The sequence below is a fragment of the Idiotropiscis lumnitzeri genome, chromosome 19 (genome assembly GCF_059441095.1).
Source record: "Idiotropiscis lumnitzeri isolate Australia: NSW breed Sydney's pygmy pipehorse chromosome 19, RoL_Ilum_1.0, whole genome shotgun sequence".
Classification (NCBI taxonomy): domain Eukaryota; kingdom Metazoa; phylum Chordata; class Actinopteri; order Syngnathiformes; family Syngnathidae; genus Idiotropiscis; species Idiotropiscis lumnitzeri.
Genome location: NC_142409.1, coordinates 2,400,108 through 2,427,455, shown reverse-complemented (window position 1 = coordinate 2,427,455; position 27,348 = coordinate 2,400,108). Strand labels below are relative to the sequence as shown.

The window sequence follows — 27,348 nt, the reverse complement described above, 5'->3', positions numbered from 1 at the left end:
TTCGAATACTGCCACCAGAGTGTATCTTTCCGCAGGTAACTTTATCTTCTAATATCAGATTAGGGTCTTCAACAATTTAACAAAACATATCATGTAAAATCCCCATTTATCCAAATGGAAGGGTCGTAGTTCTGCAAATGCCCTTTGTCGGACAAGGACTGTGTTTCTTTTTGGCAATTTAACGACATAAATTTCTCAAAACTGCTTATATTACCAAAGTACTATTCCCATATCTAAAGAGGTCAAACACCTTTCCAATATTATCATCATAATTTGATATGTTAAGGTCCATCGAGGGTGGAATTTATACCCACTTGTGTAGAACACAATGTTCTTATTTCCATAGACCCACCTCCTATTCCGATTAACACGGTAAGACACATTTCCCATTATATGAGTCCCATTTTAAATGTCAAGTATCGGCGAGTGTGCAGAACACAATGTATTAGCAATGCATTGCCTTAACCACTCAGCCACCTCATCTCAAGTTGGAACCTTTTGTCGGTCAAGAAACATTGTATTAGTGTAAACTACCTTCAATTGTAGCAGGACTGGATTTAAAACGTGGTTCTTTTGGATATGAAAGACTGATTCAAACTTCTGAAAACCGTGCCTGTTTTTGGAGAAACCTCCTCAGCTCCAGAGGGACAATGTAGAACACATTGCTTCACGGAACAAAAGCATCGGAATTTCAAAGACACGAGGAAGATCGAATTCATACTCACAAATGCAGAAAGCAAAGGATGAGTATTCTCTCTCCTCCATTAGTCGGCAACGTCATCTGCTTCAATGGAATCAAAGTGAGTGCTTGGGGCTGATGGAATTTTGCCCCCTAGCAAAATATGTATTGTCGTCAGAAAATGTCACCTCTGGAGGGCAACTGTGTTGGTGTGGCCGAGTGGTCAGGGTGATGGACTAAAAATTCACTGGGGTGTCCCCTCGTAGGTTCTTATCCTGCTGCCAAAGTGAGCTTTTCAGAGGAGAATCTAAGGATCTTTTGCAATTTCAAGACTGATTCAAATTTCTGAATGCCACGTGTAATTTCGGAGAAACCTCCACAGATCCAGAGGGACAAGGTAGAACACATTCCCTCTCAGAGCAAAAGCATCGGAATTCCCAAGACACGAGAAAGATGGAATTCATACTCACCAATGTAGAACAACAAGGATGAGTATCCTATCTCCTTCAACAGTCGGCTACCTCATCTGCTTCTATGGGAAGTGTGAGTGCATGTGGCTTATGGTTTTCTGCAGTGTAGCAATATCTGTATTGTACTTGGAAAATGGCACCTGTTCATGGGACATTGTGTTGGTGTGGCCGAGTGGTTAAGGCGATGGACTAGAAATCCATTGGGGTCTCCCCTCGCAGGTTCAAATCCTGCCACCAACGTGTACCTTTTAGAAGGGAACTTGATGTTCTAATATCAGAATTTAATAAAACATATCACGTAACATTCCCATTTATATACATGGATCCGTTGCATTTCTGCAAACCCCGTTTTGTCGGACAAGGACCGTGTTTCTTTCACAATTTAACGACATACAAATTTCCGAAAACTGCTTATATTACCAAAGTACCATTCCCATATCCAAAGAGGTCAAACACCTTTCCAATAGCATCATCTTAATTTGATATGTTAAGGTCCAACAAGGGTGGAATTTATCCCCACGTGTGTAGTACACAATGTTCTTATTTCCATAAACCCACCACCTATTCTGATTAGCACGGTAGGACACTTTTCCCATTGTATCAGTCCCATTTTAAATGTCAAGTATCGACAAGTGTGCAGAACACAATGTATTAATAATCCATTGTCTTAACCACTCAGCCAACTTATCTCAAGTTCGAAATTCTTTTCAGTCAAGAAACGTAGTAGTGTAAACTACCTTCAATTGCAGCAGGACGGGATTTAAACCTTGTTTTTTTTTTTATATGAAAGACTGATTCAAACTTCTGAAAACCGTGCCTGTTATTGGAGAAACCGCCACAACTCCAGAGGGACAACCTAGAACACGTTGCTTTACGGAACAAAAGCATCGGAATTTCAAAGACACGAGGAAGATGGAATTCATACTCACAAATGTAGAAAACAAAAGATGAGTATTCTATCTCCTTCATTAGTCTGCAACCTCATCTGGGATCAAAAAGAGTGCTTATATTATCAGATAAGCGTCCACATCTTGAAGGACATTACAAACTTGGGGCTGATGGATTTCTGCCCCCTAGCACATCTCCTTGAAGGACATTACAAACCCAGTTTTGCTCGAACAAGACTGTTTTTAGACTTAATTTCTTTTGCAATTAAAAAACTGATTCAATTTTCTGAATGCCACGTGTAATTTGGGAGAAACCTCCACAGATCTAGAGGGACAAGGTAGAACACATCGCCTCACGGAACAAAAGCATCGGAATTCCCAAGACACGAGAAAGATGGAATTCATACTCACCAATGTCGAACAACAAGGATGAGTATTCTAGATCCTTCAACAGTCGGCAACCTCATCTGCTTCAATGGGAGGATTGAGTGCATGTGGCTGATGGGTTTCTGCAGTGTAGCAATATTTGTATTAGACTTGGAAAATGTAACCTGCAAGGGGGACACTTTGTTGGTGTGGCCGAGTGGTTAAGGCGATGGACTTGAAATCCATTGGGGTCTCCCCTCGTAGTTTCAAATCCTGCTGCCAACGTGGGCTTTTTAGAGGAGAACCGGGTGTTCTCTCATCTGATAAGACTTTTCAACAGTTGAACAAATCGCATCATGCAAAATATAAAATCCACATTATTCTACAAGAATGGTTGTATTAGGGTAAACTGTGTTTTGTTGGACGAATACAGTGTTTGGACTATGGATCTTTGGCAATTTGGCAAAATCTGTATTGTACTTGGAAAATCTCACCTAAAACTGGCATACTGTGATGACTGAGTGGTTAAGACGATGGACTAGAAATCCATTGTGGTCGCCCCTTGCATGTTCGAATACTGCCACCAAAGTGTATCTTTCCGCAGGTAACTTTATCTTCTAATATCAGATTAGGGTCTTCAACAATTTATCAAAACATATCATGTAAAATCCCCATTTATCCATATGGAAGGGTCGTAGTTCTGCAAATGCCCTTTTGTCGGACAAGGACTGTGTTTCTTTTTGGCAATTTAACGACATAAATTTCTCAAAACTGCTTATATTACCAAAGTACTATTCCCATATCTAAAGAGGTCAAACACCTTTCCAATATTATCATCATAATTTGATATGTTAAGGTCCAGCGAGGGTGGAATTTATACCCACTTGTGTAGAACACAATGTTCATATTTCCATAGACCAACCTCCTATTCCGATTAACACGGTAAGACACATTTCCCATTATATGAGTCCCATTTTAAATGTCAAGTATCGGCGAGTGTGCAGAACACAATGTATTAGCAATGCATTGCCTTAACCACTCAGCCACCTCATCCCAAGTTGGAACCTTTTGTCGGTCAAGAAACATTGTATTAGTGTAAACTACCTTCAATTGTAGCAGGACTGGATTTAAAACGTGGTTCTTTTGTATATGAAAGACTGAATCAAACTTCTTAAAACCGTGCCTGTTTTTGGAGAAACCTCCTCAGCTCCAGAGGGACAATGTAGAACACATTGCTTCACGGAACAAAAGCATCGGAATTTCAAAGACACGAGGAAGATCGAATTCATACTCACAAATGCAGAAAACAAAGGATGAGTATTCTCTCTCCTCCATTAGTCGGCAACGTCATCTGCTTCAATGGAATCAAAGTGAGTGCTTGGGGCTGATGGAATTTTGCCCCCTAGCAAAATATGTATTGTCGTCAGAAAATGTCACCTCTGGAGGGCAACTGTGTTGGTGTGGCCGAGTGGTCAGGGTGATGGACTAAAAATTCACTTGGGTGTCCCCTCGTAGGTTCTTATCCTGCTGCCAAAGTGAGCTTTTCAGAGGAGAATCTAAGGATCTTTTGCAATTTCAAGACTGATTCAAATTTCTGAATGCCACGTGTAATTTCGGAGAAACCTCCACAGATCCAGAGGGACAAGGTAGAACACATTCCCTCTCAGAACAAAAGCATCGGAATTCCCAAGACACGAGAAAGATGGAATTCATACTCACCAATGTCGAACAACAAGGATGAGTATTCTAGATCCTTCACCAGTCGGCAACCTCATCTGCTTCAATGGGAGGAGTGAGTGCATGTGGCTGATGTGTTTCTGCAGTGTAGCAATATTTGTATTAGACTTGGAAAATGTAACCTGCAACGGGGACACTTTGTTGGTGTGGCCGAGTGGTTAAGGCGATGGACTTGAAATCCATTGGGTTCTCCCCTCGTAGGTTCAAATCCTGCTGCCAACGTGTGCTTTTTAGAGGAGAACCGGGTGTTCTCTCATCTGATAAGACTTTTCAACAGTTGAACAAATCTCATCATGCAAAATGTAAAATCCACATTATTCTACAAGAATGGTTGTATTAGGGTAAACTGTGTTTTGTTGGACGAATACAGTGTTTGGACCATGGATCTTTGGCAATTTGGCAAAATCTGTATTGTACTTGGAAAATCTCACCTACAACTTGCACACTGTGATGACTGAGTGGTTAAGACGATGGACTAGAAATCCATTGTGGTCGCCCCTTGCATGTTCGAATACTGCCACCAAAGTGTATCTTTCCGCAGGTAACTTTATCTTCTAATATCAGATTAGGTTCTTCAACAATTTAACAAAACATATGTAAAATCCCCATTTATCCATATGGAAGGGTCGTAGTTCTGTAAATCCCCTTTGTCGGACAAGGACTGTGTTTCTTTTTGGCAATTTAACGACATAAATTTCTCAAAACTGCTTATATTACCAAAGTACTATTCCCATATCCAAAGAGGTCAAACACCTTTCCAATAGCATCATCATAATTTGATATGTTAAGGTCCAACAAGGGTGGAATTTATCCCCACGTGTGTAGTACACAATGTTCTTATTTCCATAAACCCACCACCTATTCCGATTAGCACGGTAGGACACTTTTCCCATTGTATCAGTCCCATTTTAAATGTCAAGTATCGACAAGTGTGCAGAACACAATGTATTAATAATCCATTGTGTTAACCACTCAGCCAACTTATCTCAAGTTCGAAATTCTTTTCAGTCAAGAAACGTAGTAGTGTAAACTACCTTCAATTGCAGCAGGACGGGATTTAAACCTTGTTTTTTTTTTTATATGAAAGACTGATTCAAACTTCTGAAAACCGTGCCTGTTTTTGGAGAAACCGCCACAACTCCAGAGGGACAACCTAGAACACGTTGCTTTACGGAACAAAAGCATCGGAATTTCAAAGACACGAGGAAGATGGAATTCATACTCACAAATGTAGAAAACAAAAGATGAGTATTCTATCTCCTTCATTAGTCTGCAACCTCATCTGAGATCAAAAAGAGTGCTTATATTATCAGATAAGCGTCCACATCTTGAAGGACATTACAAACTTGGGGCTGATGGATTTCTGCCCCCTAGCACATCTCCTTGAAGGACATTACAAACCCAGTTTTGCTCGAACAAGACTGTTTTTAGACTTAATTTCTTTTGCAATTAAAAAACTGATTCAATTTTCTGAATGCCACGTGTAATTTGGGAGAAACCTCCACAGATCTAGAGGGACAAGGTAGAACACATCGCCTCACGGAACAAAAGCATCGGAATTCCCAAGACACGAGAAAGATGGAATTCATACTCACCAATGTCGAACAACAAGGATGAGTATTCTAGATCCTTCAACAGTCGGCAACCTCATCTGCTTCAATGGGAGGAGTGAGTGCATGTGGCTGATGGGTTTCTGCAGTGTAGCAATATTTGTATTAGACTTGGAAAATGTAACCTGCAAGGGGGACACTTTGTTGGTGTGGCCGAGTGGTTAAGGCGATGGACTTGAAATCCATTGGGGTCTCCCCTCGTAGTTTCAAATCCTGCTGCCAACGTGGGCTTTTTAGAGGAGAACCGGGTGTTCTCTCATCTGATAAGACTTTTCAACAGTTGAACAAATCGCATCATGCAAAATATAAAATCCACATTATTCTACAAGAATGGTTGTATTAGGGTAAACTGTGTTTTGTTGGACGAATACAGTGTTTGGACTATGGATCTTTGGCAATTTGGCAAAATCTGTATTGTACTTGGAAAATCTCACCTAAAACTGGCATACTGTGATGACTGAGTGGTTAAGACGATGGACTAGAAATCCATTGTGGTCGCCCCTTGCATGTTCGAATACTGCCACCAAAGTGTATCTTTCCGCAGGTAACTTTATCTTCTAATATCAGATTAGGGTCTTCAACAATTTATCAAAACATATCATGTAAAATCCCCATTTATCCATATGGAAGGGTCGTAGTTCTGCAAATGCCCTTTTGTCGGACAAGGACTGTGTTTCTTTTTGGCAATTTAACGACATAAATTTCTCAAAACTGCTTATATTACCAAAGTACTATTCCCATATCTAAAGAGGTCAAACACCTTTCCAATATTATCATCATAATTTGATATGTTAAGGTCCAGCGAGGGTGGAATTTATACCCACTTGTGTAGAACACAATGTTCATATTTCCATAGACCAACCTCCTATTCCGATTAACACGGTAAGACACATTTCCCATTATATGAGTCCCATTTTAAATGTCAAGTATCGGCGAGTGTGCAGAACACAATGTATTAGCAATGCATTGCCTTAACCACTCAGCCACCTCATCCCAAGTTGGAACCTTTTGTCGGTCAAGAAACATTGTATTAGTGTAAACTACCTTCAATTGTAGCAGGACTGGATTTAAAACGTGGTTCTTTTGTATATGAAAGACTGATTCAAACTTCTTAAAACCGTGCCTGTTTTTGGAGAAACCTCCTCAGCTCCAGAGGGACAATGTAGAACACATTGCTTCACGGAACAAAAGCATCGGAATTTCAAAGACACGAGGAAGATCGAATTCATACTCACAAATGCAGAAAACAAAGGATGAGTATTCTCTCTCCTCCATTAGTCGGCAACGTCATCTGCTTCAATGGAATCAAAGTGAGTGCTTGGGGCTGATGGAATTTTGCCCCCTAGCAAAATATGTATTGTCGTCAGAAAATGTCACCTCTGGAGGGCAACTGTGTTGGTGTGGCCGAGTGGTCAGGGTGATGGACTAAAAATTCACTTGGGTGTCCCCTCGTAGGTTCTTATCCTGCTGCCAAAGTGAGCTTTTCAGAGGAGAATCTAAGGATCTTTTGCAATTTCAAGACTGATTCAAATTTCTGAATGCCACGTGTAATTTCGGAGAAACCTCCACAGATCCAGAGGGACAAGGTAGAACACATTCCCTCTCAGAACAAAAGCATCGGAATTCCCAAGACACGAGAAAGATGGAATTCATACTCACCAATGTCGAACAACAAGGATGAGTATTCTAGATCCTTCAACAGTCGGCAACCTCATCTGCTTCAATGGGAGGAGTGAGTGCATGTGGCTGATGTGTTTCTGCAGTGTAGCAATATTTGTATTAGACTTGGAAAATGTAACCTGCAACGGGGTCACTTTGTTGGTGTGGCCGAGTGGTTAAGGCGATGGACTTGAAATCCATTGGGTTCTCCCCTCGTAGGTTCAAATCCTGCTGCCAACGTGTGCTTTTTAGAGGAGAACCGGGTGTTCTCTCATCTGATCAGACTTTTCAACAGTTGAACAAATCTCATCATGCAAAATGTAAAATCCACATTATTCTACAAGAATGGTTGTATTAGGGTAAACTGTGTTTTGTTGGACGAATACAGTGTTTGGACCATGGATCTTTGGCAATTTGGCAAAATCTGTATTGTACTTGGAAAATCTCACCTACAACTTGCACACTGTGATGACTGAGTGGTTAAGACGATGGACTAGAAATCCATTGTGGTCGCCCCTTGCATGTTCGAATACTGCCACCAAAGTGTATCTTTCCGCAGGTAACTTTATCTTCTAATATCAGATTAGGTTCTTCAACAATTTAACAAAACATATGTAAAATCCCCATTTATCCATATGGAAGGGTCGTAGTTCTGTAAATGCCCTTTGTCGGACAAGGACTGTGTTTCTTTTTGGCAATTTAACGACATAAATTTCTCAAAACTGCTTATATTACCAAAGTACTATTCCCATATCTAAAGAGGTCAAACACCTTTCCAATATTATCATCATAATTTGATATGTTAAGGTCCAGCGAGGGTGGAATTTATACCCACTTGTGTAGAACACAATGTTCTTATTTCCATAGACCCACCTCCTATTCCGATTAACACGGTAAGACACATTTCCCATTATATGAGTCCCATTTTAAATGTCAAGTATCGGCGAGTGTGCAGAACACAATGTATTAACAATGCATTGCCTTAACCACTCAGCCACCTCATCTCAAGTTGGAACCTTTTGTCGGTCAAGAAACATTGTATTAGTGTAAACTACCTTCAATTGTAGCAGGACTGGATTTAAAACGTGGTTCTTTTGTATATGAAAGACTGATTCAAACTTCTTAAAACCGTGCCTGTTTTTGGAGAAACCTCCTCAGCTCCAGAGGGACAATGTAGAACACATTGCTTCACGGAACAAAAGCATCGGAATTTCAAAGACACGAGGAAGATCGAATTCATACTCACAAATGCAGAAAACAAAGGATGAGTATTCTCTCTCCTCCATTAGTCGGCAACGTCATCTGCTTCAATGGAATCAAAGTGAGTGCTTGGGGCTGATGGAATTTTGCCCCCTAGCAAAATATGTATTGTCGTCAGAAAATGACACCTCTGGAGGGCAACTGTGTTGGTGTGGCCGAGTGGTCAAGGTGATGGACTAAAAATTCACTGGGGTGTCCCCTCGTAGGTTCTTATCCTGCTGCCAAAGTGAGCTTTTCAGAGGAGAATCTAAGGATCTTTTGCAATTTCAAGACTGATTCAAATTTCTGAATGCCACGTGTAATTTCGGAGAAACCTCCACAGATCCAGAGGGACAAGGTAGAACACATTCCCTCTCAGAGCAAAAGCATCGGAATTCCCAAGACACGAGAAAGATGGAATTCATACTCACCAATGTAGAACAACAAGGATGAGTATCCTATCTCCTTCAACAGTCGGCTACCTCATCTGCTTCTATGGGAAGTGTGAGTGCATGTGGCTTATGGTTTTCTGCAGTGTAGCAATATCTGTATTGTACTTGGAAAATGGCACCTGTTCATGGGACATTTTGTTGGTGTGGCCGAGTGGTTAAGGCGATGGACTAGAAATCCATTGGGGTCTCCCCTCGCAGGTTCAAATCCTGCCACCAACGTGTACCTTTTAGAAGGGAACTTGATGTTCTAATATCAGAATTTAATAAAACATATCACGTAACATTCCCATTTATATACATGGATCGGTTGCATTTCTGCAAACCCCGTTTTGTCGGACAAGGACCGTGTTTCTTTCACAATTTAACGACCTGCAAATTTCCGAAAACTGCTTATATTACCAAAGTACCATTCCCATATCCAAAGAGGTCAAACACCTTTCCAATAGCATCATCTTAATTTGATATGTTAAGGTCCAACAAGGGTGGAATTTATCCCCACGTGTGTAGTACACAATGTTCTTATTTCCATAAACCCACCACCTATTCCGATTAGCACGGTAGGACACTTTTCCCATTGTATCAGTCCCATTTTAAATGTCAAGTATCGACAAGTGTGCAGAACACAATGTATTAATAATCCATTGTCTTAACCACTCAGCCAACTTATCTCAAGTTCGAAATTCTTTTCAGTCAAGAAACGTAGTAGTGTAAACTACCTTCAATTGCAGCAGGACGGGATTTAAACCTTGTTTTTTTTTTATATGAAAGACTGATTCAAACTTCTGAAAACCGTGCCTGTTTTTGGAGAAACCGCCACAACTCCAGAGGGACAACCTAGAACACGTTGCTTTACGGAACAAAAGCATCGGAATTTCAAAGACACGAGGAAGATGGAATTCATACTCACCAATGTCGAACAACAAGGATGAGTATTCTAGATCCTTCAACAGTCGGCAACCTCATCTGCTTCAATGGGAGGAGTGAGTGCATGTGGCTGATGGGTTTCTGCAGTGTAGCAATATTTGTATTAGACTTGGAAAATGTAACCTGCAACGGGGACACTTTGTTGGTGTGGCCGAGTGGTTAAGGCGATGGACTTGAAATCCATTGGGGTCTCCCCTCGTAGGTTCAAATCCTGCTGCCAACGTGGGCTATTTAGAGGAGAACCGGGTGTTCTCTCATCTGATAAGACTTTTCAACAGTTGAACAAATCTCATCATGCAAAATGTAAAATCCACATTATTCTACAAGAATGGTTGTATTAGGGTAAACTGTGTTTTGTTGGACGAATACAGTGTTTGGACCATGGATCTTTGGCAATTTGGCAAAATCTGTATTGTACTTGGAAAATCTCACCTACAACTTGCACACTGTGATGACTGAGTGGTTAAGACGATGGACTAGAAATCCATTGTGGTCGCCCCTTGCATGTTCGAATACTGCCACCAAAGTGTATCTTTCCGCAGGTAACTTTATCTTCTAATATCAGATTAGGTTCTTCAACAATTTAACAAAACATATGTAAAATCCCCATTTATCCATATGGAAGGGTCGTAGTTCTGTAAATGCCCTTTGTCGGACAAGGACTGTGTTTCTTTTTGGCAATTTAACGACATAAATTTCTCAAAACTGCTTATATTACCAAAGTACTATTCCCATATCTAAAGAGGTCAAACACCTTTCCAATATTATCATCATAATTTGATATGTTAAGGTCCAGCGAGGGTGGAATTTATACCCACTTGTGTAGAACACAATGTTCTTATTTCCATAGACCCACCTCCTATTCCGATTAACACGGTAAGACACATTTCCCATTATATGAGTCCCATTTTAAATGTCAAGTATCGGCGAGTGTGCAGAACACAATGTATTAACAATGCATTGCCTTAACCACTCAGCCACCTCATCTCAAGTTGGAACCTTTTGTCGGTCAAGAAACATTGTATTAGTGTAAACTACCTTCAATTGTAGCAGGACTGGATTTAAAACGTGGTTCTTTTGTATATGAAAGACTGATTCAAACTTCTTAAAACCGTGCCTGTTTTTGGAGAAACCTCCTCAGCTCCAGAGGGACAATGTAGAACACATTGCTTCACGGAACAAAAGCATCGGAATTTCAAAGACACGAGGAAGATCGAATTCATACTCACAAATGCAGAAAACAAAGGATGAGTATTCTCTCTCCTCCATTAGTCGGCAACGTCATCTGCTTCAATGGAATCAAAGTGAGTGCTTGGGGCTGATGGAATTTTGCCCCCTAGCAAAATATGTATTGTCGTCAGAAAATGACACCTCTGGAGGGCAACTGTGTTGGTGTGGCCGAGTGGTCAAGGTGATGGACTAAAAATTCACTGGGGTGTCCCCTCGTAGGTTCTTATCCTGCTGCCAAAGTGAGCTTTTCAGAGGAGAATCTAAGGATCTTTTGCAATTTCAAGACTGATTCAAATTTCTGAATGCCACGTGTAATTTCGGAGAAACCTCCACAGATCCAGAGGGACAAGGTAGAACACATTCCCTCTCAGAGCAAAAGCATCGGAATTCCCAAGACACGAGAAAGATGGAATTCATACTCACCAATGTAGAACAACAAGGATGAGTATCCTATCTCCTTCAACAGTCGGCTACCTCATCTGCTTCTATGGGAAGTGTGAGTGCATGTGGCTTATGGTTTTCTGCAGTGTAGCAATATCTGTATTGTACTTGGAAAATGGCACCTGTTCATGGGACATTTTGTTGGTGTGGCCGAGTGGTTAAGGCGATGGACTAGAAATCCATTGGGGTCTCCCCTCGCAGGTTCAAATCCTGCCACCAACGTGTACCTTTTAGAAGGGAACTTGATGTTCTAATATCAGAATTTAATAAAACATATCACGTAACATTCCCATTTATATACATGGATCGGTTGCATTTCTGCAAACCCCGTTTTGTCGGACAAGGACCGTGTTTCTTTCACAATTTAACGACCTGCAAATTTCCGAAAACTGCTTATATTACCAAAGTACCATTCCCATATCCAAAGAGGTCAAACACCTTTCCAATAGCATCATCTTAATTTGATATGTTAAGGTCCAACAAGGGTGGAATTTATCCCCACGTGTGTAGTACACAATGTTCTTATTTCCATAAACCCACCACCTATTCCGATTAGCACGGTAGGACACTTTTCCCATTGTATCAGTCCCATTTTAAATGTCAAGTATCGACAAGTGTGCAGAACACAATGTATTAATAATCCATTGTCTTAACCACTCAGCCAACTTATCTCAAGTTCGAAATTCTTTTCAGTCAAGAAACGTAGTAGTGTAAACTACCTTCAATTGCAGCAGGACGGGATTTAAACCTTGTTTTTTTTTTATATGAAAGACTGATTCAAACTTCTGAAAACCGTGCCTGTTTTTGGAGAAACCGCCACAACTCCAGAGGGACAACCTAGAACACGTTGCTTTACGGAACAAAAGCATCGGAATTTCAAAGACACGAGGAAGATGGAATTCATACTCACAAATGTAGAATTAACACGGTAAGACACATTTCCCATTATATGAGTCCCATTTTAAATGTCAAGTATCGGCGAGTGTGCAGAACACAATGTATTAGCAATGCATTGCCTTAACCACTCAGCCACCTCATCTCAAGTTGGAACCTTTTGTCGGTCAAGAAACATTGTATTAGTGTAAACTACCTTCAATTGTAGCAGGACTGGATTTAAAACGTGGTTCTTTTGTATATGAAAGACTGATTCAAACTTCTTAAAACCGTGCCTGTTTTTGGAGAAACCTCCTCAGCTCCAGAGGGACAATGTAGAACACATTGCTTCACGGAACAAAAGCATCAGAATTTCAAAGACACGAGGAAGATCGAATTCATACTCACAAATGCAGAAAACAAAGGATGAGTATTCTCTCTCCTCCATTAGTCGGCAACGTCATCTGCTTCAATGGAATCAAAGTGAATGCTTGGGGCTGATGGAATTTTGCCCCCTAGCAAAATATGTATTGTCGTCAGAAAATGTCACCTCTGGAGGGCAACTGTGTTGGTGTGGCCGAGTGGTCAGGGTGATGGTCAAAAAATTTACGGGGGTGTCCCCTCGTAGGTTCTTATCCTGCTGCCAAAGTGAGCTTTTCAGAGGAGAATCTAAGGATCTTTTGCAATTTCAAGACTGATTCAAATTTCTGAATGCCACGTGTAATTTCGGAGAAACCTCCACAGATCCAGAGGGACAAGGTAGAACACATTCCCTCTCAGAACAAAAGCATCGGAATTCCCAAGACACGAGAAAGATGGAATTCATACTCACCAATGTAGAACAACAAGGATGAGTGTCCTATCTCCTTCAACAGTCGGTCGGCTACCTCATCTGCTTCTATGGTAAGTGTGAGTGCATGTGGCTTATGGTTTTCTGCAGTGTAGCAATATCTGTATTGTACTTGGAAAATGGCTCCTGTGCATGGGACATTGTGTTGGTGTGGCCGAGTGGTTAAGGCGATGGACTAGAAATCCATTGGGGTCTCCCCTCGCAGGTTCAAATCCTGCCACCAACGTGTACGTTTTAGAAGGGAACTTGATGTTCTAATATCAGAATTTAATAAAACATATCACGTAACATTCCCATTTATATACATGGTTCGGTTGCATTTCTGCTAACCCCGTTTTGTCGGACAAGGACCGTGTTTCTTTCACAATTTAACGACATACAAATTTCCGAAAACTGCTTATATTACCAAAGTACCATTCCCATATCCAAAGAGGTCAAACACCTTTCCAATAGCATCATCTTAATTTGATATGTTATGGTCCAACAAGGGTGGAATTTATCCAAACGTGTGTAGTACACGATGTTCTTATTTCCATAAACCCACCACCTATTCCGATTAGCACGGTAGGACACTTTTCCCATTGTATCAGTCCCATTTTAAATGTCAAGTATCGGCAAGTGTGCAGAACACAATGTATTAATAATCCATTGTCTTAACCACTCAGCCAACTTATCTCAAGTTCGAAATTCTTTTCGGTCAAGAAACGTATTAGTGTAAACTACCTTCAATTGCAGCAGGACGGGATTTAAACCTTGGTTTTTTTTGTATATGAAAGACTGATTCAAACTTCTGAAAACCGTGCCTGTTTTTGGAGAAACCGCCACAACTCCAGAGGGACAACCTAGAACACGTTGCTTTACGGAACAAAAGCATCGGAATTTCAAAGACACGAGGAAGATGGAATTCATACTCGCAAATGTAGAAAACAAAAGATGTGTCACGTGAGGAGAGGGGCTTGGACCCAAAAGCAGACAGGAGACGGAGGTGGCGACGTAAAAGTATTTATATACAAAATTCCAAGTAATAACAAGCAGGCCTGGATTCAGAACACATGGGGATATGGCTGACATCCTCACATGAAGAAAGCTGAACGTACTGACGATGTGTCTCTGAATAACTTGCTCTTAAATACTCAAGGAATCAAGCCTCTATGACATCATAAAAGACCAGAGCATAAAAGGACCATAGCAACTGTGTAGCAACAGACACATTAAGGCATATCACAACAGTACCCCCCCCCCCCAATGGGCACCACCTGGTGCCTTTCCTGGCTTGTGAGGGAACTCACGGTAGAAGTCCCGTAGCAGAGAGGGTGTCAGGATGAGGGATCTCGAAATCCAGGAACGCTCCTCAGGGCCGTAACCCTCCCAGTCAACTAAATATTGAAAACCCCGACCACGCCGACGTACATCCAAAATCTTCTTCCCAATGTAAGCGGGGTGACCATCAACGTCCAGTGGCGGAGGGGGGAGCTCGGGAGGAGGACTGAGGGGGCTGGAGGAGACTGGCTTCAGGAGGGAGACATGAAAAGTTGGGTGGACCTGGAGGGAGGCCGGGAGCTTCAAACGGACAGCAGAAGGGTTAATGCGTCAGCACTCTCCACCTGCACCAGTGAATATCCAGGGAACAGACGTTGAGAGGGTCTCAACTTACAAGTACCTGGGTGTTCATCTGAACAATAAACTGGACTGGAGCGACAACACAGATGCTCTCTATAGGAAGGGTCAGAGCAGACTCTTCCTACTCAGGAGGCTGAGGTCCTTTGGCGTTCGGGGAACACTCCTCAGGAACTTCTATGACTCGGTGGTTTCACCGGTCATTTTCTATGGAGTGGTCTCCTGGGCAGGAGGCATCTCAAGCCGGGACAAAAAGAGACTGGACAAACTAGTGAGGAGGGCCAGCTCTGTCCTGGGCTGCTCCCTGGACTCTGTGGACTCAGTGGGGGGCAGGAGGATGACGGCAAAACTGTCATCAATGCTGGACAACCCAGCCCACCCACTCTATGACACTCTTAGAACACTTCACAGCTCCTTCAGTAATAGACTTTTACACCCTCGCTGTACCAAAGAGAGATTTCGGCGCTCCTTCCTGCCTACTGCTGTCAGACTTTTTAACAAGAACATTGGGTCAGGCCTACAAACGGGCGGGCATTAGTGCAATTGTGCAGTCCTAGGATGCAATATAAACCGCTACTGCACTTTCAGCCAAGGGTGTACTTAAATATTGACCAATGATGTATTTTGTTTACATTACCATATTCTTATTACTGTACTTCTATCTCTGCAGTATTTCTACCATTGCAGGACGTTCACTATTACAGTACTTTTATCCTTGCAGTACTTTTATAATTGCAGTATTCGTATCATTGCGGTACTTTTACTATCACAGTACTTTTATCATTGCAATATTTTTATCATTGCAGTATTTTCAATCATTTAGTAGTTTTTATCATTACAGTGTTTCCCCCTCTGTATAATGGACAGACATTAGGAGTGTTTCCTTAAACTAGATACGTTTATACTGTGTATATTTGCATGCATTGTTATGAATGTCTGCTGCTAATGTTATACATTAACGGCTACATTACGCCGCCGACTCTGTGTGATCTATATCTTTGCTGCTGTAACACCTCAAATTTCCCCATTGTGGGATTAATAAAGGACATCTTATCTTATCTTATCTTATCTTAATGACCTTCTCATTCTCAAACGGTCCAATGAATCTGGGGGCTAGTTTGCGGGAATCAGTCTGGAGGGGAAGGTCACGGGAGGATAGCCAAACCATTTGCCCTGGGCGATAGTCAGGGGCCGGAGATCGATATCTATCGGCCAGTTGTTGGTTGCGCTGGGCTGTGCGGGACAGGACGGCTCTGGCATGTCTCCATACGGCATGGCAACGCCGCAGATGAGCGCGGACAGAGGGAACGGCGACCGCTTGTTCCGGGGAAGGGAATAGTGGAGGTTGATATCCATATGCGACCATGAACAGAGACATGCCCATGGATGAGGAGGTGAGGGAATTGTGGGAATACTCGATCCATGGTAGGTGTAGGCTCCAGGAAGCAGGACGGCGGGCCGAAACACACCTGAGGGATGACTCCAGATCCTGATTGACTCTCTCTGATGTTCATTGGTCTGGGGATGATAACCTGAAGACAGGCTAGAGGACACTCCCAGAGCTTTACAGAAAGCTTGCCATACCTGGGATGTGAACTGGGGACCCCGGTCAGAAACAATGTCAATGGGGATGCCATGAAGCTTGAAGACGTGGTTCACTAGGATGTTTGCCGTCTCAAATGCGGAAGGAAGTTTGGGTAATGGAATGAAGTGAACCATCTTGGAGAAACGGTCAACTACAGTCAGTATGACCGTGTTTCCCTCGGAGGGCAGCAGGCCAGAGACGAAATCGACCGACTGGTGGGACCAGGGGCGGCTGGGGATGGGCAGGGGTTGCAGAAGACCCATTGGGCGATGGTGAGAAGGCTTCCCCCGAGAGCAGGTGTGGCAAGCAGCGACGAACTCCCTCACATCTTGAGCCATTCGGGGCCACCAGAAGCGTTGCCGCAGGAATTGGAGGGTTCAATTCAATGATGACAAGCCAACTTGGAAGAATGTCCCAATTGCAGGACTTGAGAGCGGACAGAATCTGGGACAAAGAGTGGATCCGGAGGGCCCGAGCCAGGATCTGGTTGCTGTTGTTGGGCCTGCAAGACGGCTTGCTCAATGTCCCACACAGCCGCCCTGATGAAAAATGAAGAGGGGATGATGGTCTCCGGATCCTGCCTCTCTGAAGGTTGATCATGCATGAGGGAGGAGACAGTGGCATGCAAGTTAATGCGACGAGGAGGTTCAGTAGAGGTTCTCGTGTCGCTTACCCTAAGGCGGCGTTCTGTGGTATCAAGAGGACCCCTGGGTACGAGTGAGCACTGATTGATAAAGTGCCCAGGCTTTCCACAGTAGAGACAAAGACCCTGCGCAACCCGCCGGGCGCGTTCCTCCTGGGAGAGGCGAGTTCTGCTAAGTTGCATGGGTTCTTCCCCGGCAGAAGCAGGCATCAAGGTGCTTGTAAAAGGCTGGGCGATCCGTCGCGGAATGGCCGTGTGAGGGGAGTTAGGGTGGGCAGGTCTGGCACTGCGACGGCGTTCTCTGATGCGCTTGTCAATCCGAATCACTAAGGAGATTAATTGCTCGAGGGACTCAGGCTCATCCCGTGTAGACAGTTCGTCTTGAAGCTCTTCGGACAGTCCGCAAACGAAGGCTGTTCTCTGTCCTGCCTCATTCCATCTTGTTTCAGAGGCTAAAATCCTGAACTCTATGGCATATTCTGCAGCTGACTGTGAGCCCTGACGTAATGCCCATAGTCGTTTGCCTGAAGACTCGGTACGGAAGGGCTGATCAAAGACTCTGCGCATCTCCTCGGAAAAAGCAGAAAATGATCTCAATGTTTCTGACTTTGACTCCCACAAGGAATTGGCCCACTTCCCTGCTTTTCCCCGAAGCAAGTTAATGACATAGGCCAGCTTGGCGCGATCATCCAAAAAAGCGCAAGGTTGTTGCTCAAAAACCAAGGAACAGTTTACTAGGAATTGGACACAGGCTCCTACCTCCCCAGAATAATGTTCAGGTGGCGGAATGTTGGGTTCACGGTGAAAAGGCACAGCAGTAGCGGGTGAGTCAGTCACTCCTTGATTGGACGTGTGGGCCGGAGTGGGTGATGACGATTGTGGTGGAGCGCTGGACGTCATCTGGATAGTCAATGAGTTGACGGTGTTGGAGAGGTTCTGAATAGACTCCATAGCCTCCCTCAGGATTTGGTCGTGCTGGCCGAGCAGTGCCCCTTGTGCCCTCATGGCGCGGTGGATTGGGTCCTCTGGGTCTGCTGGGTCCATGATGGTCAGTACGTGCTGTCACGTGAGGAGAGGGGTTTGGACCCAAAAGCAGACAGGAGACGGAGGTGGCGACGTAAAAGTCTTTATATACAAAATTCCAAGTAATAACAAGCAGGCCTGGATTAAGAACACATGGAACATGGCTGACATCCTCACATGAAGAAAGCTTAACGTACTGACGATGTGTCTCTGAATAACTTGCTCTTAAATACTCAAGGAATCAAGCCTATATGACATCATAAAAGACCAGAACATAAAAGGACCATAGCAACTATGTAGCAACGGACACGTTAAGGCATATCACAACAAGATGAGTATTCTATCTCCTTCATTAGTCTGCAACCTCATCTGGGATCAAAAAGAGTGCTTATATTATCAGATAAGCGTCCACATCTTGAAGGACATTACAAACTTGGGGCTGATGGATTTCTGCCCCCTAGCACATCTCCTTGAAGGACATTACAAACCCAGTTTTGCTCGAACAAGACTGTTTTTAGACTTAATTTCTTTTGCAATTAAAAAACTGATTCAATTTTCTGAATGCCACGTGTAATTTGGGAGAAACCTCCACAGATCTAGAGGGACAAGGTAGAACACATCGCCTCACGGAACAAAAGCATCGGAATTCCCAAGACACGAGAAAGATGGAATTCATACTCACCAATGTCGAACAACAAGGATGAGTATTCTAGATCCTTCAACAGTCGGCAACCTCATCTGCTTCAATGGGAGGAGTGAGTGCATGTGGCTGATGTGTTTCTGCAGTGTAGCAATATTTGTATTAGACTTGGAAAATGTAACCTGCAACGGGGACACTGTGTTGGTGTGGCTGAGTGGTTAAGGCGATGGACTTGAAATCCATTGGGGTCTCCCCTCGTAGCTTCAAATCCTGCTGCCAACGTGGGCTTTTTAGAGGAGAACCGGGTGTTCTCTCATCTGATAAGACTTTTCAACAGTTGAACAAATCGCATCATGCAAAATGTAAAATCCACATTATTCTACAAGAATGGTTGTATTAGGGTAAACTGTGTTTTGTTGGACGAATACAGTGTTTGGACCATGGATCTTTGGCAATTTGGCAAAATCTGTATTGTACTTGGAAAATCTCACCTACAACAGGCATACTGTGATGACTGAGTGGTTAAGACGATGGACTAGAAATCCATTGTGGTCGCCCCTTGCATGTTCGAATACTGCCACCAAAGTGTATCTTTCCGCAGGTAACTTTATCTTCTAATATCAGATTAGGTTCTTCAACAATTTAACAAAACATATGTAAAATCCCCATTTATCCATATGGAAGGGTCGTAGTTCTGTAAATGCCCTTTGTCGGACAAGGACTGTGTTTCTTTTTGGCAATTTAACGACATAAATTTCTCAAAACTGCTTATATTACCAAAGTACTATTCCCATATCTAAAGAGGTCAAACACCTTTCCAATATTATCATCATAATTTGATATGTTAAGGTCCATCGAGGGTGGAATTTATACCCACTTGTGTAGAACACAATGTTCTTATTTCCATAGACCCACCTCCTATTCCGATTAACACGGTAAGACACATTTCCCATTATATGAGTCCCATTTTAAATGTCAAGTATCGGCGAGTGTGCAGAACACAATGTATTAGCAATGCATTGCCTTAACCACTCAGCCACCTCATCTCAAGTTGGAACCTTTTGTCGGTCAAGAAACATTGTATTAGTGTAAACTACCTTCAATTGTAGCAGGACTGGATTTAAAACGTGGTTCTTTTGTATATGAAAGACTGATTCAAACTTCTTAAAACCGTGCCTGTTTTTGGAGAAACCTCCTCAGCTCCAGAGGGACAATGTAGAACACATTGCTTCACGGAACAAAAGCATCGGAATTTCAAAGACACGAGGAAGATCGAATTCATACTCACAAATGCAGAAAACAAAGGATGAGTATTCTCTCTCCTCCATTAGTCGGCAACGTCATCTGCTTCAATGGAATCAAAGTGAGTGCTTGGGGCTGATGGAATTTTGCCCCCTAGCAAAATATGTATTGTCGTCAGAAAATGTCACCTCTGGAGGGCAACTGTGTTGGTGTGGCCGAGTGGTCAGGGTGATGGACTAAAAATTCACTTGGGTGTCCCCTCGTAGGTTCTTATCCTGCTGCCAAAGTGAGCTTTTCAGAGGAGAATCTAAGGATCTTTTGCAATTTCAAGACTGATTCAAATTTCTGAATGCCACGTGTAATTTCGGAGAAACCTCCACAGATCCAGAGGGACAAGGTAGAACACATTCCCTCTCAGAACAAAAGCATCGGAATTCCCAAGACACGAGAAAGATGGAATTCATACTCACCAATGTAGAACAACAAGGATGAGTATCCTATCTCCTTCAACAGTCGGCAACCTCATCTGCTTCAATGGGAGGAGTGAGTGCATGTGGCTGATGGGTTTCTGCAGTGTAGCAATATTTGTATTGTACTTGGAAAATGTAACCTGCAACGGGGAAACTTTGTTGGTGTGGATGAGTGGTTAAGGCGATGGACTTGAAATCCATTGGGGTCTCCCCTCGTAGGTTCAAATCCTGCTGCCAACGTGGGCTTTTTAGAGGAGAACCGGGTGTTCTCTCATCTGATAAGACTTTTCAACAGTTGAACAAATCGCATCATGCAAAATGTAAAATCCACATTATTCTACAAGAATGGTTGTATTAGGGTAAACTGTGTTTTGTTGGACGAATACAGTGTTTGGACTATGGATCTTTGGCAATTTGGCAAAATCTGTATTGTACTTGGAAAATCTCACCTAAAACTGGCATACTGTGATGACTGAGTGGTTAAGACGATGGACTAGAAATCCATTGTGGTCGCCCCTTGCATGTTCGAATATTGCCACCAAAGTGTATCTTTCCGCAGGTAACTTTATCTTCTAATATCAGATTAGGGTCTTCAACAATTTATCAAAACATATCATGTAAAATCCCCATTTATCCATATGGAAGGGTCGTAGTTCTGCGAATGCCCTTTTGTCGGACAAGGACTGTGTTTCTTTTTGGCAATTTAACGACATAAATTTCTCAAAACTGCTTATATTACCAAAGTACTATTCCCATATCTAAAGAGGTCAAACACCTTTCCAATATTATCATCATAATTTGATATGTTAAGGTCCAGCGAGGGTGGAATTTATACCCACTTGTGTAGAACACAATGTTCATATTTCCATAGACCCACCTCCTATTCCGATTAACACGGTAAGACACATTTCCCATTATATGAGTCCCATTTTAAATGTCAAGTATCGGCGAGTGTGCAGAACACAATGTATTAGCAATGCATTGCCTTCACCACTCAGCCACCTCATCTCAAGTTGGAACCTTTTGTCGGTCAAGAAACATTGTATTAGTGTAAACTACCTTCAATTGTAGCAGGACTGGATTTAAAACGTGGTTCTTTTGTATATGAAAGACTGATTCAAACTTCTTAAAACCGTGCCTGTTTTTGGAGAAACCTCCTCAGCTCCAGAGGGACAATGTAGAACACATTGCTTCACGGAACAAAAGCATCGGAATTTCAAAGACACGAGGAAGATCGAATTCATACTCACAAAAGCAGAAAACAAAGGATGAGTATTCTCTCTCCTCCATTAGTCGGCAACGTCATCTGCTTCAATGGAATCAAAGTGAGTGCTTGGGGCTGATGGAATTTTGCCCCCTAGCAAAATATGTATTGTCGTCAGAAAATGTCACCTCTGGAGGGCAACTGTGTTGGTGTGGCCGAGTGGTCAGGGTGATGGACTAAAAATTCACTTGGGTGTCCCCTCGTAGGTTCTTATCCTGCTGCCAAAGTGAGCTTTTCAGAGGAGAATCTAAGGATCTTTTGCAATTTCAAGACTGATTCAAATTTCTGAATGCCACGTGTAATTTCGGAGAAACCTCCACAGATCCAGCGGGACAAGGTAGAACACATTCCCTCTCAGAACAAAAGCATCGGAATTCCCAAGACACGAGAAAGATGGAATTCATACTCACCAATGTCGAACAACAAGGATGAGTATTCTAGATCCTTCAACAGTCGGCAACCTCATCTGCTTCAATGGGAGGAGTGAGTGCATGTGGCTGATGGGTTTCTGCAGTGTAGCAATATTTGTATTGTACTTGGAAAATGTAACCTGCAACGGGGAAACTTTGTTGGTGTGGCTGAGTGGTTAAGGCGATGGACTTGAAATCCATTGGGGTCTCCCCTCGTAGGTTCAAATCCTGCTGCCAACGTGGGCTTTTTAGAGGAGAACCGGGTGTTCTCTCATCTGATAAGACTTTTCAACAGTTGAACAAATCGCATCATGCAAAATGTAAAATCCACATTATTCTACAAGAATGGTTGTATTAGGGTAAACTGTGTTTTGTTGGACGAATACAGTGTTTGGACTATGGATCTTTGGCAATTTGGCAAAATCTGTATTGTACTTGGAAAATCTCACCTAAAACTGGCATACTGTGATGACTGAGTGGTTAAGACGATGGACTAGAAATCCATTGTGGTCGCCCCTTGCATGTTCGAATATTGCCACCAAAGTGTATCTTTCCGCAGGTAACTTTATCTTCTAATATCAGATTAGGGTCTTCAACAATTTATCAAAACATATCATGTAAAATCCCCATTTATCCATATGGAAGGGTCGTAGTTCTGCGAATGCCCTTTTGTCGGACAAGGACTGTGTTTCTTTTTGGCAATTTAACGACATAAATTTCTCAAAACTGCTTATATTACCAAAGTACTATTCCCATATCTAAAGAGGTCAAACACCTTTCCAATATTATCATCATAATTTGATATGTTAAGGTCCAGCGAGGGTGGAATTTATACCCACTTGTGTAGAACACAATGTTCATATTTCCATAGACCCACCTCCTATTCCGATTAACACGGTAAGACACATTTCCCATTATATGAGTCCCATTTTAAATGTCAAGTATCGGCGAGTGTGCAGAACACAATGTATTAGCAATGCATTGCCTTCACCACTCAGCCACCTCATCTCAAGTTGGAACCTTTTGTCGGTCAAGAAACATTGTATTAGTGTAAACTACCTTCAATTGTAGCAGGACTGGATTTAAAACGTGGTTCTTTTGTATATGAAAGACTGATTCAAACTTCTTAAAACCGTGCCTGTTTTTGGAGAAACCTCCTCAGCTCCAGAGGGACAATGTAGAACACATTGCTTCACGGAACAAAAGCATCGGAATTTCAAAGACACGAGGAAGATCGAATTCATACTCACAAATTCAGAAAACAAAGGATGAGTATTCTCTCTCCTCCATTAGTCGGCAACGTCATCTGCTTCAATGGAATCAAAGTGAGTGCTTGGGGCTGATGGAATTTTGCCCCCTAGCAAAATATGTATTGTCGTCAGAAAATGTCACCTCTGGAGGGCAACTGTGTTGGTGTGGCCGAGTGGTCAGGGTGATGGACTAAAAATTCACTTGGGTGTCCCCTCGTAGGTTCTTATCCTGCTGCCAAAGTGAGCTTTTCAGAGGAGAATCTAAGGATCTTTTGCAATTTCAAGACTGATTCAAATTTCTGAATGCCACGTGTAATTTCGGAGAAACCTCCACAGATCCAGCGGGACAAGGTAGAACACATTCCCTCTCAGAACAAAAGCATCGAAATTCCCAAGACACGAGAAAGATGGAATTCATACTCACCAATGTCGAACAACAAGGATGAGTATTCTAGATCCTTCAACAGTCGGCAACCTCATCTGCTTCAATGGGAGGAGTGAGTGCATGTGGCTGATGGGTTTCTGCAGTGTAGCAATATTTGTATTGTACTTGGAAAATGTAACCTGCAACGGGGAAACTTTGTTGGTGTGGCTGAGTGGTTAAGGCGATGGACTTGAAATCCATTGGGGTCTCACCTCGTAGGTTCAAATCCTGCTGCCAACGTGGGCTTTTTAGAGGAGAACCGGGTGTTCTCTCATCTGATAAGACTTTTCAACAGTTGAACAAATCGCATCATGCAAAATGTAAAATCCACATTATTCTACAAGAATGGTTGTATTAGGGTAAACTGTGTTTTGTTGGACGAATACAGTGTTTGGACTATGGATCTTTGGCAATTTGGCAAAATCTGTATTGTACTTGGAAAATCTCACCTACAACAGGCATACTGTGATGACTGAGTGGTTAAGACGATGGACTAGAAATCCATTGTGGTCGCCCCTTGCATGTTCGAATACTGCCACCAAAGTGTATCTTTCCGCAGGTAACTTTATCTTCTAATATCAGATTAGGGTCTTCAACAATTTAACAAAACATATCATGTAAAATCCCCATTTATCCATATGGAAGGGTCGTAGTTCTGCAAATGCCCTTTGTCGGACAAGGACTGTGTTTCTTTTTGGCAATTTAACGACATAAATTTCTCAAAACTGCTTATATTACCAAAGTACTATTCCCATATCTAAAGAGGTCAAACACCTTTCCAATATTATCATCATAATTTGATATGTTAAGGTCCATCGAGGGTGGAATTTATACCCACTTGTGTAGAACACAATGTTCTTATTTCCATAGACCCACCTCCTATTCCGATTAACACGGTAAGACACATTTCCCATTATATGAGTCCCATTTTAAATGTCAAGTATCGGCGAGTGTGCAGAACACAATGTATTAGCAATGCATTGCCTTAACCACTCAGCCACCTCATCTCAAGTTGGAACCTTTTGTCGGTCAAGAAACATTGTATTAGTGTAAACTACCTTCAATTGTAGCAGGACTGGATTTAAAACGTGGTTCTTTTGGATATGAAAGACTGATTCAAACTTCTGAAAACCGTGCCTGTTTTTGGAGAAACCTCCTCAGCTCCAGAGGGACAATGTAGAACACATTGCTTCACGGAACAAAAGCATCGGAATTTCAAAGACACGAGGAAGATCGAATTCATACTCACAAATGCAGAAAACAAAGGATGAGTATTCTCTCTCCTCCATTAGTCGGCAACGTCATCTGCTTCAATGGAATCAAAGTGAGTGCTTGGGGCTGATGGAATTTTGCCCCCTAGCAAAATATGTATTGTCGTCAGAAAATGTCACCTCTGGAGGGCAACTGTGTTGGTGTGGCCGAGTGGTCAGGGTGATGGACTAAAAATTCACTTGGGTGTCCCCTCGTAGGTTCTTATCCTGCTGCCAAAGTGAGCTTTTCAGAGGAGAATCTAAGGATCTTTTGCAATTTCAAGACTGATTCAAATTTCTGAATGCCACGTGTAATTTCGGAGAAACCTCCACAGATCCAGCGGGACAAGGTAGAACACATTCCCTCTCAGAACAAAAGCATCGAAATTCCCAAGACACGAGAAAGATGGAATTCATACTCACCAATGTCGAACAACAAGGATGAGTATTCTAGATCCTTCAACAGTCGGCAACCTCATCTGCTTCAATGGGAGGAGTGAGTGCATGTGGCTGATGGGTTTCTGCAGTGTAGCAATATTTGTATTGTACTTGGAAAATGTAACCTGCAACGGGGAAACTTTGTTGGTGTGGCTGAGTGGTTAAGGCGATGGACTTGAAATCCATTGGGGTCTCACCTCGTAGGTTCAAATCCTGCTGCCAACGTGGGCTTTTTAGAGGAGAACCGGGTGTTCTCTCATCTGATAAGACTTTTCAACAGTTGAACAAATCGCATCATGCAAAATGTAAAATCCACATTATTCTACAAGAATGGTTGTATTAGGGTAAACTGTGTTTTGTTGGACGAATACAGTGTTTGGACTATGGATCTTTGGCAATTTGGCAAAATCTGTATTGTACTTGGAAAATCTCACCTACAACAGGCATACTGTGATGACTGAGTGGTTAAGACGATGGACTAGAAATCCATTGTGGTCGCCCCTTGCATGTTCGAATACTGCCACCAAAGTGTATCTTTCCGCAGGTAACTTTATCTTCTAATATCAGATTAGGGTCTTCAACAATTTAACAAAACATATCATGTAAAATCCCCATTTATCCATATGGAAGGGTCGTAGTTCTGCAAATGCCCTTTGTCGGACAAGGACTGTGTTTCTTTTTGGCAATTTAACGACATAAATTTCTCAAAACTGCTTATATTACCAAAGTACTATTCCCATATCTAAAGAGGTCAAACACCTTTCCAATATTATCATCATAATTTGATATGTTAAGGTCCATCGAGGGTGGAATTTATACCCACTTGTGTAGAACACAATGTTCTTATTTCCATAGACCCACCTCCTATTCCGATTAACACGGTAAGACACATTTCCCATTATATGAGTCCCATTTTAAATGTCAAGTATCGGCGAGTGTGCAGAACACAATGTATTAGCAATGCATTGCCTTAACCACTCAGCCACCTCATCTCAAGTTGGAACCTTTTGTCGGTCAAGAAACATTGTATTAGTGTAAACTACCTTCAATTGTAGCAGGACTGGATTTAAAACGTGGTTCTTTTGGATATGAAAGACTGATTCAAACTTCTGAAAACCGTGCCTGTTTTTGGAGAAACCTCCTCAGCTCCAGAGGGACAATGTAGAACACATTGCTTCACGGAACAAAAGCATCGGAATTTCAAAGACACGAGGAAGATCGAATTCATACTCACAAATGCAGAAAACAAAGGATGAGTATTCTCTCTCCTCCATTAGTCGGCAACGTCATCTGCTTCAATGGAATCAAAGTGAGTGCTTGGGGCTGATGGAATTTTGCCCCCTAGCAAAATATGTATTGTCGTCAGAAAATGTCACCTCTGGAGGGCAACTGTGTTGGTGTGGCCGAGTGGTCAGGGTGATGGACTAAAAATTCACTGGGGTGTCCCCTCGTAGGTTCTTATCCTGCTGCCAAAGTGAGCTTTTCAGAGGAGAATCTAAGGATCTTTTGCAATTTCAAGACTGATTCAAATTTCTGAATGCCACGTGTAATTTCGGAGAAACCTCCACAGATCGAGAGGGACAAGGTAGAACACATTCCCTCTCAGAACAAAAGCATCGGAATTCCCAAGACACGAGAAAGATGGAATTCATACTTACCAATGTAGAACAACAAG

At 42.4% G+C, this 27,348-nt stretch overlaps 14 non-coding genes across 14 annotated transcripts; all 14 read left to right on the top strand.

Annotated features, from left to right (window-relative positions):
* Positions 1-1,307: 1,307 nt before the first annotated feature.
* Positions 1,308-1,389, top strand: trnas-aga (transfer RNA serine (anticodon AGA)). Its single transcript has one exon. It is a non-coding gene; the product is annotated as a tRNA-Ser (tRNA).
* A 1,216-nt stretch (positions 1,390-2,605) lies between these two features.
* trnas-uga (transfer RNA serine (anticodon UGA)) lies at positions 2,606-2,687 on the top strand. Its single transcript has one exon. It is a non-coding gene; the product is annotated as a tRNA-Ser (tRNA).
* A 1,592-nt stretch (positions 2,688-4,279) lies between these two features.
* Positions 4,280-4,361, top strand: trnas-uga (transfer RNA serine (anticodon UGA)). Its single transcript has one exon. It is a non-coding gene; the product is annotated as a tRNA-Ser (tRNA).
* Positions 4,362-5,892: 1,531 nt separating this feature from the next.
* Positions 5,893-5,974, top strand: trnas-uga (transfer RNA serine (anticodon UGA)). The gene has a single exon. It is a non-coding gene; the product is annotated as a tRNA-Ser (tRNA).
* Positions 5,975-7,566: 1,592 nt separating this feature from the next.
* trnas-uga (transfer RNA serine (anticodon UGA)) lies at positions 7,567-7,648 on the top strand. Its single transcript has one exon. It is a non-coding gene; the product is annotated as a tRNA-Ser (tRNA).
* Positions 7,649-9,236: 1,588 nt separating this feature from the next.
* On the top strand, positions 9,237-9,318 carry trnas-aga (transfer RNA serine (anticodon AGA)). Its single transcript has one exon. It is a non-coding gene; the product is annotated as a tRNA-Ser (tRNA).
* Positions 9,319-10,164: 846 nt separating this feature from the next.
* trnas-uga (transfer RNA serine (anticodon UGA)) lies at positions 10,165-10,246 on the top strand. Its single transcript has one exon. It is a non-coding gene; the product is annotated as a tRNA-Ser (tRNA).
* Positions 10,247-11,834: 1,588 nt separating this feature from the next.
* Positions 11,835-11,916, top strand: trnas-aga (transfer RNA serine (anticodon AGA)). The gene has a single exon. It is a non-coding gene; the product is annotated as a tRNA-Ser (tRNA).
* A 1,645-nt stretch (positions 11,917-13,561) lies between these two features.
* On the top strand, positions 13,562-13,643 carry trnas-aga (transfer RNA serine (anticodon AGA)). The gene has a single exon. It is a non-coding gene; the product is annotated as a tRNA-Ser (tRNA).
* A 5,482-nt stretch (positions 13,644-19,125) lies between these two features.
* trnas-uga (transfer RNA serine (anticodon UGA)) lies at positions 19,126-19,207 on the top strand. Its single transcript has one exon. It is a non-coding gene; the product is annotated as a tRNA-Ser (tRNA).
* A 1,588-nt stretch (positions 19,208-20,795) lies between these two features.
* trnas-uga (transfer RNA serine (anticodon UGA)) lies at positions 20,796-20,877 on the top strand. Its single transcript has one exon. It is a non-coding gene; the product is annotated as a tRNA-Ser (tRNA).
* A 1,592-nt stretch (positions 20,878-22,469) lies between these two features.
* On the top strand, positions 22,470-22,551 carry trnas-uga (transfer RNA serine (anticodon UGA)). Its single transcript has one exon. It is a non-coding gene; the product is annotated as a tRNA-Ser (tRNA).
* A 1,592-nt stretch (positions 22,552-24,143) lies between these two features.
* On the top strand, positions 24,144-24,225 carry trnas-uga (transfer RNA serine (anticodon UGA)). The gene has a single exon. It is a non-coding gene; the product is annotated as a tRNA-Ser (tRNA).
* Positions 24,226-25,816: 1,591 nt separating this feature from the next.
* trnas-uga (transfer RNA serine (anticodon UGA)) lies at positions 25,817-25,898 on the top strand. Its single transcript has one exon. It is a non-coding gene; the product is annotated as a tRNA-Ser (tRNA).
* Positions 25,899-27,348: the final 1,450 nt, after the last annotated feature.